This window comes from Phocoena phocoena, chromosome 8 (genome assembly GCF_963924675.1).
Source record: "Phocoena phocoena chromosome 8, mPhoPho1.1, whole genome shotgun sequence".
Classification (NCBI taxonomy): Eukaryota; Metazoa; Chordata; class Mammalia; order Artiodactyla; family Phocoenidae; genus Phocoena; species Phocoena phocoena.
In genome coordinates, this window is record NC_089226.1 from 33,797,930 (window position 1) to 33,807,886 (window position 9,957).

The 9,957-nt window shown below is 39.9% G+C and overlaps 1 pseudogene; it reads left to right on the forward strand.

Annotated features, from left to right (window-relative positions):
- The first annotated feature begins 5,115 nt into the window (after positions 1 to 5,115).
- LOC136126904 (elongation factor 1-alpha-like) lies at positions 5,116 to 7,336 on the forward strand (annotated as a pseudogene).
- Positions 7,337 to 9,957: the final 2,621 nt, after the last annotated feature.

Genomic DNA, 9,957 nt, shown 5'->3' on the forward strand with positions numbered 1-9,957 from the left:
CTCCCCTTATTCACACTTTGCCAGCCAAATGGCTGTGTCTACTCCTTAGACACACCAGGTTCATTCTTCTCGCTGAATCTTCACTCTTTCCAATAACTCTCCTGAGAATGTACTCCCCTATCACATCTCTTATTTCTAATAGCTCTCTTAGCAGTTTCCTTCATCCATCTGGAATTTATTGCAAATATTTATTAAATAATAGAATGAATAAGTGGATAAAGCTGAATAAATCAATATTTCTTTCTTCAATTTTGTTCTCCTTCAAAAATCTTCAATTTTGATGTCAGAATGAGATCAAGTACCAGGAGTAAAGGGAGAGGAAAGATACAAGCACTTGAAGGTAGGAAATGCTTAGTATAGTTATTGTAGTTCAAGTACTGGAAAATTCAATGAAGAACATGTAGAAGTAACCTGGCATCTCTGTTGGAATCTTATGTGAATATTAAACTTTAGATTGTTAACAATAACAAGGACACACGATATTTAGATCTATAGCTTAGGCAGTTTTAATTGATATGGAGACACGCTACTGAAATGCCTTTGCCCCTAAGATTGTACCAAATTTTCACTTAGAGTTCTGTGATGTGAGACTTGAAAATTTGTGAAAAGAAATGAAAAAAACACTATTTTCATATATGTGTTATATGGTTTTCCTTGGCTAACTATAAGAAACAATGTTTTCAGGGAATTTTACAGCACTTAACAGTCTTGTTCTACTGTCTTTTGGCCTGCATTATTTCTGATGAGAAATTAGTAGACATTCAAATTGTTGTCCCCTAAATGTAATGTATAATTTTTCTCTAGATGCTTTCATGGTATTTTTACTTTTGATTAATTTTTTTTTAACAGTGTGACTATGATGTGCCTAAGCATATGGTTTTCATTGCACTTATTCTACTTGGGGTTCACTGAGCTTTTTGAATCCATAAATGTATCATTTACAAAATTTGAGAATTTAAAATCTATTATTTCTTCAAAATTTTTTTCTGCCATATTCTCTCCTCTCCTTCTGGGACATCAATTACACATATGTTAGATCCTTTGCTATATTCCTATAAATCCTGATCATTTGGTTTCATTCCTTTTTCCCTCTTACTCAGATTGTATGATTTCATTGATCTATCTTTAAGTTCACTGATCCTTTCTGCTATGTATTCATTCTGCTTTCAGCCCATCTACTGATTTATTTTTCACATTTCATGTGTTTTCATTTTAGAATGAAAAACTTGATTTTATTTTATAGCTTCTGTTTCTTTGCTGATATTTCCTATCTTCTTATTCATCACAAGCATGTTTTCGCTTACTTCACTGAGCAGAGTTATAACAGCAGGCATAAAATCTTTGTCTACTAATTCTAACACAGAGGTTATCTTGGGATTAGTTTCTGTTGATTGTCTTTTCTATTGAGAACTGTTGATATTTTCTTGGTTCTTCGTTTGCAAAGTGATTTGGCATTACATTCTAGACATTCTGAATATTATGTGTGGTGGCTCCAAATTCTGTTACTTTCTTATGAGGAATGTTTATTTTTTGTTTCTTGGATGTTTGTTTGTTTCTCTAGACAGACAATAAACTTGTTTGGACTCAAACTGAAAACTCTTTCTCTCGGGTATAAGCTCCAATTTAAATTACACTCCCTTATCCTTAGCTAGGTGGCTTCTGGTTGCATGATTCAGGGGTTACCAGAGATTTGGGCACAGTTATATAGAGAAGCTGAGGGTCATCTCTATTTATCTCTCTTTTCCAGAATTTCCCCTTCACTATCCAGTTGCTGTAGTCTCTTAAATTCTTTCTTCTAGTTCTTCAGTCTACAAGGACTATCTATGGGTTTTAATAAATACTTTTAGTAACACCACTAGGCACTGACTACCTGCACTCTCAGGTTAAAAGTCATAAAAACAGGAAACACAGCATGGTAGTTTCCTTTCCCTTTGTCCAAGTGCTGATTTCTCTCTTCCTTTTGGTCACTCTCCAGTAATTTCAGGAACATTTTTGTCTGTTTATTTCTTTTATTTTGTTTTGTTTTTGCACTGAGTTTGTAGGTGGTATCCTCAGGAGACTCAGTATGATAGAGGTGTATTTAGCTATCCTGGCAGTGGAGCTTTAAGGAACATTCTTTACTTAAAATTTAAAATAAAGTTTACTTAAAATTTTAGTATTTTTGATATCAAAATACTAAAATATATTTAAATGAGAGATAATAGTTAATGTCTATTATTATCCAAAATCAAAGTCTTTTTTTTTCCCTTCAAGACTTTGCTTGGACTTTTAGAATGAAAGATTATAGAACAGTTTCATAGTTTATCCTTTTCTGTAACTTATTAAATGCAATTTTCATTACTTGGTTTTATTCAGTGACTATTTTGCATGGGGATAGTTTTTGGCCATGGATATACATTGAAGGGTAAATTAGACTATCTACCCTTAAGAAGCTCTATTTAATAGAGGAGACCAAATACATCAACAAGTATTGTAACAGAGGTATTAACTGCTATTTCATAGATAGTTCCAAAGTGCTTTGGGAACACATGGAAAGGTAAAATTAGCTTTGTTTGTAGAGTAGGTGTGGAGGGACAAGGAAAACACTGTAGGAAAAGATAAGATTTATAAACTGAGCCTTGAAAGTTTATAAGAGCTCGCAGGTAGTTCAAACAGCGTGATAGACATATATATATATATATATATATATATATATATATATATATATATATGTATATATGCACATGCATGCATACTGAGGGTCAAAAGCCATGAATAGTTACCTTTTAATGATGCTATGCACACTATGTAGCTATAAATTTAATTAATTTGATATCATAATTGACATTTCAGGAGAGAATGTGATTTCATTAGGGAAGGCAATGATCTCTTTAATTCATTTTGAAAAAACTTTTAATTTTGAAATATTATAGATTTATAGGAAGTTGCCAAGATAGTACAAAGAGTTTCTGTGTATTCTTCACTCATCTTCTCCCAATGGTCACATCACACATAATTATAGTACAATATAAAAACCAGGAATTTAATATTGGTATAATGTATATGTATAGCTCTATGCCATTTTAACACAAGTATAGATTTGTGTAGCCTCCACAGCATCAAGATAACAGAACAATTACGTCACCACAAAGACTTCCCTCATGCAACCCCTTTATTATCACATGCACTCGCCCCCTCCAACTATCCCTAACCTCTGAAATCCACTAATCTCTTTTCCATCTTTATAATTTTTTCATCTTGAGACTGTTACATAAGTAGAATCACCTTATGTGACCTTATGAGACTGGCTTTTTTCACTCAGCACAATGCCCTTGAGATCCAACCAAGTTGTCGCGAGTACCTATATGTATTGCTGTATGTTTTTCTCTCAACATTACTCTAGCTACATTCCTAAATGTTGATAAGTTGGGTTCTCATTTTCATTAAATTCAATATATAGTTTTGTGTCCCTTTAGACTTCTTTCTGAACCCATGGATTATTTTGATTCCAAGTGTTTGTAGGTTTTCCTGTAACCTTTCTATTACTGATATTGATTTAATTCCATTGTATTCAGAGAACATACTCTATATGATTCCAGTTCTTTTAAAACTTGTTGAGGTACCTTTTATGACTCAGGATAGGGTCTGTTTTGGTAGATGGTCCATGGGTGCTTGAAAAGAATATTTGTTCTTCTGTTGTTGGGTACAGTGTTCAATAAAGGTCTCTTAGCTCATGTTAGCTGATATCTTTGTTGAGTTCTTCTCTAGTCTTGTTGATTTCTGTCTAATTGTTCCATCAATTACTGAGGGAGGGGGTTTAAAGTCTCTAACTATAACTGTGACTTGTCTATATCTCCTTTCATATCTATCAGTTTTTTTTTTTAATTGAAGTAGAGGTGATTTATAGTGTTGTGTTAGTTTCAGGTGTGCAGCAAAGTGATTCTTTTTCAGATTCTTTTCCATTGTAAGTTATTACAAGATATTGACTTTAATTTTCTGTGCTATGCAGTAAATCCTTGTTGTTTATCTATTTTATATACAATATGGTGTATCTCTTAATCACAAACTCCTAATTTATCTCTTCCTCCCCATCCCCTTTCCCTTTTGGAAGCCATAAATTTGTTTTCTATGTCTGTGAGTCTGTTTCTGTTTTGTAAATATGCTCATTTGTATCACCTTTTTAGATTCCGTATACAAGTGATATCATATGATTTTTGTCCTACTCTGTCTTCCTTACTTCAATTAGTATGATAATCTCTAGGTCCATCCATGTTGCTGCCAATGAGATTATATCACTTTTTTTATGGTTGAGTAATAGTCCATTGTGTAGATCTCAATCTCTCTCTCTCTCTCTATCTATCTATATATCACTATATACATCTCACATCTTTTTTATCCATTCATCTGTTTAGGTTGCTTCCATATCCTTGGCTATTGTAAATAGTGCTGCTGTCAACATTGGTCACCCACCCTCTCTTCATCCAAATATCCAATCTGTCAAGGAAGAAGTCTGTGAAATTGGGCTTGAGGGTAGAGAATGGTATTTCCTAAATCAGTTTTGGCTCTGGGCGTTAGATGTGGGTGGAGTCAGAAGGAGGGTCCAGTGCTAGGTTTATAAAAGCAGGAAGCAAGACATCTTGATGTTAACTATCATCATAACTGCTTCAGTTCTTGCTGGGTCGACTTCATTCATTCTTCCCTGGAGGTAGGGACTTGCAGGGGGCAGGGGAAAAGCTGAAAGTATGGAATGTCAGGGCTTCTTGTGCAAAAAGTGGGTCAGGAGTGGGGGTGGGGTGGGGGGATGGGAGGAATGGGGGATGGCTAAGCCCCCACGTGTTCTGGGGAAGGCCCACACAGGAGAAAGATGGATGGGCCAGGACTATGTACTTGGAAGTACCAGCTATGTCCCTGGGACCCTGACCCTTACCGGGGTGTGAGCCTGGCAAGTTGGTTTTACTTTTCAGTTGACACTACCCTGTCCTAGGCTCTGGGCTAGGCCATGAAGTGGGGAGGGGGGTGCTTGGCAGAAGCAAGGTGGAGGGGAGGAGAGGAGATAGGGGGGTCTGCCTGGAATGCTTTGGCCTCACCCACCCTGTGCTCCAGTCTAACAGTGACTGAAGGAAGGAACCCGCCACCATGGGCGAAGAGAAGACCCATATCACTATCATCAGCCATGTGGACTCTGGCAACTCCACCACCACTGCCGGGCATCTCATCTACAAGTGTGGAGGGATCAACAAGAGGACCATCGAGAAGTTTGAGCAGGAGGCAGTGGAGGTAAGGCACCCGCGGTGTCTGTGTCTAGGACTGGCGGGGAGCTGGAGGAAGGATGTCCAGCTCCTGGGTGGGTCTGGTGGCAGAGCATGGACAGCAGGGTGCGCTGTCAGGTCTAAGGCACCGCTGAAGTCGCCAGGCTAGACCCCTCTGCTCACCGTCGATGATGCTCTACTCACTGCCATCCCTCTGTAGACGGGCAAGTGCTCCTTCAAGTACACTTGGGTGCAGGACAAACTGAAGGCAGAGAAGGCAGAGAGAGAGCAGTGGCAACACCATCGACATCTCCCTGTGGAATTCTGAGACCAGCAAGTACTACATCACCATCATTGATGCCCCGGACCACAGGGACTTCGTCAAGAACATGGTCACGGGCACCACCCAGGTAAAGTAGCCCATGTTCCCAGGGGCCTCCCTATGGGGGGGAGGGGTGGTGGAGGGAGGGAGGAGAGGTTCGGAAGGGGAGGAAACTTAGGCTTTATTTCTGGGACTTGGGGAAGGTCAGTATCATAAGCCTTAGAAGGTTTTCCTCACCCCATACCAATCATCAATTCTGAAAGAACTGGAGAAGGACAGACTCTAATGAGGAGGCTCAGACACCGTCCTCCTTTCAGGCTGGGGCAGGGACCAGGTTTTCTGACACCCAGACAAGTAGTTCACTTGGGGTCCGGGAGGAAGGAGCTAAAACCTCATGTGTGGTACTGGGTGAGAGTTTAACTGGAAGGTGAGACCTCTGTGCACAGCAGCAACCAAGGGACCCACAAATTTTTCCACTTCTGGAGAGGGTCCCATGCCATTCCATACGTTCCCGGAGCTTTACCAAGGGGCCTGGGGCTGCCCGAAGCTCTAGCGTCTTCCCAGCCGGTCCGGCGCTCCCTCCTCTAACTAACCCCTTGACCCCGTGATGTCTGTGTCCTGCAGGCTGACTGTGCAGTGTTCATCGTGGCCGGCTGCTGGGCGAGTTCCAGGCGGGCATCTCCAAGAAAGGGCAGACCTTCAAGCATGGGCTGCTGGCCTTCACCTTGGGCGTGAAGCAGCTGATCGTGCCCGACAACAAGATGGACTCCACCGAGCCCGCCTACAGCTCCATGCGCTTCCAGGAGATCACAAAGGAAGTGAGCGCCTACATCAAGAAGATGGGCCTCAACGGTCTTTGTGACCATCTAGGGCTGGCACAGTGACATGCTAGAGCCCAGCACCAACGTGAGTGCGGGCTGGGTCTGCGGGCGGCCGGGCGGGTGGGCAGCTGGTGCGGGTCCTGGTCCTGGTCCTAGGGTGGGAGCCCAGCTAGCCACGCCCCAGGCTCACCTCTCTTTGCTCTGCATCCCCATCCCCACATATGCCTTGATTCAAGGGCTGGAAGGTTGAGCAAAAGGAGGGCAGCGCCACCAGGGTGACTCTGCTGGAAGCTCTGGACTCCATCCTCCCTCCCACTTGCCCGGTCAACAAGCCCCTGAGGCTGCCTCTGCAAGACTTGTACAAGATTGGAAGTGAGGTGACAGGGCTTCTATAGGAATGATGGAGTTGAATGAGCTCCGGTGTGTGATTTGCCAGGGTTCAGATCCTGACTTGTGAGCTGGGATAAAGTGCCAAAGGCCCCAGCACTTCCAGTTTATCTGATATACAGCATAAACAGCCAGTCATCGGATTCAGTGCTTCCTACCAGTGCTGCAGGTGACCTTGGTCCTTGATCCCAAGAACCAAGGGACCTCCCAGGAAGCCATTTCTCACTGGGTGGGTCTAGAATTGTTGTGACTGCCTGCCCTTCTCCTAATGCACAGGTATCAGCACTGTGCTCGTGGGCCGTGTGGAGACTGGCTTCCTGAAACCCGCATGGTGGTCATCTTTCCTCCAGCAATGTCACCACTGAGGTCAAGTCTGTGGAGATGCACCACGATCCCCTGCCTGAGGCCCTGTCCGGTGACAATGTGGGCTTCAACGTGAAGAATGTGTTCCTGAAGGATGCGGCAACGTGGCCAGAGACAGCAGATGGAGGCCCACAGGCTTTGTGGCACAGCTAAATGCCTGGGGAAGTCAAGGGCCTTGGTGCTCTTCGGTGGTGGAAGTGCTTGTTAGGAATTAGTCCTGAGGGACTTCCCTGGTGGTCCAGTGGCTAAGGCTCAGGCTCCCAATGTAGGGGGTCTGGTTGGATACCTGGTCAAGAAACTAGATCCCACATACTGCTAACTAAAGTTCCCAACATGCTACGAAACTAAAGTTCTATTTTAAGGCCCATAGGCTTTGAAGTGTTTTCCTACGCAGGGCTCTATCCCATCCTTCTCCCATTTCCCTCAAATGTAAAATGATATTACAATGGCATAGTGTCAATAGGTTAGTCCAACACTACCATGTCCGCCCCTCTCTCCCACCCTCTCTTTAATATGTATTTTTTAAACTATAGTTGATTTACAGTGTTGTGTTAGTTCAGGTGTGCAGCAAAGTGATTCAGTTCTCTCTGTATATCTATCTAACTATATCTATATCTATTCTTTTTCAGATTATTTTCCATTACAGGTTATTACAATATATTGACTATAGTTCCCTGTGCTATGCAGTAGGCCTTTGTTATTTATCTGTTTTATATATAGTCGTATGTATCTGTTAACCCCAAACACCTAATTTATTCCCACTCCACCCCCACTTTTCCCTTTGGTAACCATACGTTTGTTTTCTATGTCTGTGAGTCTGTTTCTGTTTTGTAAATAAGTTCATTTGTATCATTTTTTTTAGACTCCACATATAAGTAATGTCATATGATGTTTGTTTTTCTCTGTCTGACTTCCTTCATCTTAGTATGAAAACCTGTAGATCTATTCCTGTCCTCTCCTCCTCTCCATTCTGTTCCTGCCCAGCATGCCCCTCCCCACTTATAATGGAAAAGAATCTGAAAAAGAATATATATACATAGATATACGTATATATATACATATATACATATATCTGAATCACTTTGCTGTACACCTGAAACTTAACACAACACTGTAAATCACCTACACTTCAAATTTTTTTAAAAAAACTGATAGATATGAAAGGAGATATAGACAAGTCACAGTTATAGTTAGAGACTTTAAACCCCCTCCCTCAGTAATTGATGGAACAATTAGACAGAAATCAACAAGACTAGAGAAGAACTCAACAAAGATATCAGCTAACATGAGCTAAGAGACCTTTATTGAACACTGTACCCAACAACAGAAGAACAAATATTCTTTTCAAGCACCCATGGACCATCTACCAAAACAGACCCTATCCTGAGTCATAAAAGGTACCTCAACAAGTTTTAAAAGAACTGGAATCATATAGAGTATGTTCTCTGAATACAATGGAATTAAATCAATATCAGTAATAGAAAGGTTACAGGAAAACCTACAAACACTTGGAATCAAAATAATCCATGGGTTCAGAAAGAAGTCTAAAGGGACACAAAACTATATATTGAATTTAATGAAAATGAGAACCCAACTTATCAACATTTAGGAATGTAGCTAGAGTAATGTTGAGAGAAAAACATACAGCAATACATATAGGTACTCGCGACAACTTGGTTGGATCTCAAGGGCATTGTGCTGAGTGAAAAAAGCCAGTCTCATAAGGTCACATAAGGTGATTCTACTTATGTAACAGTCTCAAGATGAAAAAATTATAAAGATGGAAAAGAGATTAGTGGATTTCAGAGGTTAGGGATAGTTGGAGGGGGCGAGTGCATGTGATAATAAAGGGGTTGCATGAGGGAAGTCTTTGTGGTGACGTAATTGTTCTGTTATCTTGATGCTGTGGTGGCTACACAAATCTATACTTGTGTTAAAATGGCATAGAGCTATACATATACATTATACCAATATTAAATTCCTGGTTTTTATATTGTACTATAATTATGTGTGATGTGACCATTGGGAGAAGATGAGTGAAGAATACACAGAAACTCTTTGTACTATCTTGGCAACTTCCTATAAATCTATAATATTTCAAAATTAAAAGTTTTTTCAAAATGAATTAAAGAGATCATTGCCTTCCCTAATGAAATCACATTCTCTCCTGAAATGTCAATTATGTTATCAAATTAATTAAATTTATAGCTACATAGTGTGCATAGCATCATTAAAAGGTAACTATTCATGGCTTTTGACCCTCAGTATGCATGCATGTGCATATATACATATATATATATATATATATATATATATATATATATGTCTATCACGCTGTTTGAACTACCTGCGAGCTCTTATAAACTTTCAAGGCTCAGTTTATAAATCTTATCTTTTCCTACAGTGTTTTCCTTGTCCCTCCACACCTACTCTACAAACAAAGCTAATTTTACCTTTCCATGTGTTCCCAAAGCACTTTGGAACTATCTATGAAATAGCAGTTAATACCTCTGTTACAATACTTGTTGATGTATTTGGTCTCCTCTATTAAATAGAGCTTCTTAAGGGTAGATAGTCTAATTTACCCTTCAATGTATATCCATGGCCAAAAACTATGCCCATGCAAAATAGTCACTGAATAAAACCAAGTAATGAAAATTGCATTTAATAAGTTACAGAAAAGGATAAACTATGAAACTGTTCTATAATCTTTCATTCTAAAAGTCCAAGCAAAGTCTTGAAGGGAAAAAAAAAGACTTTGATTTTGGATAATAATAGACATTAACTATTATCTCTCATTTAAATATATTTTAGTACTTTGATATCAAAAATACTA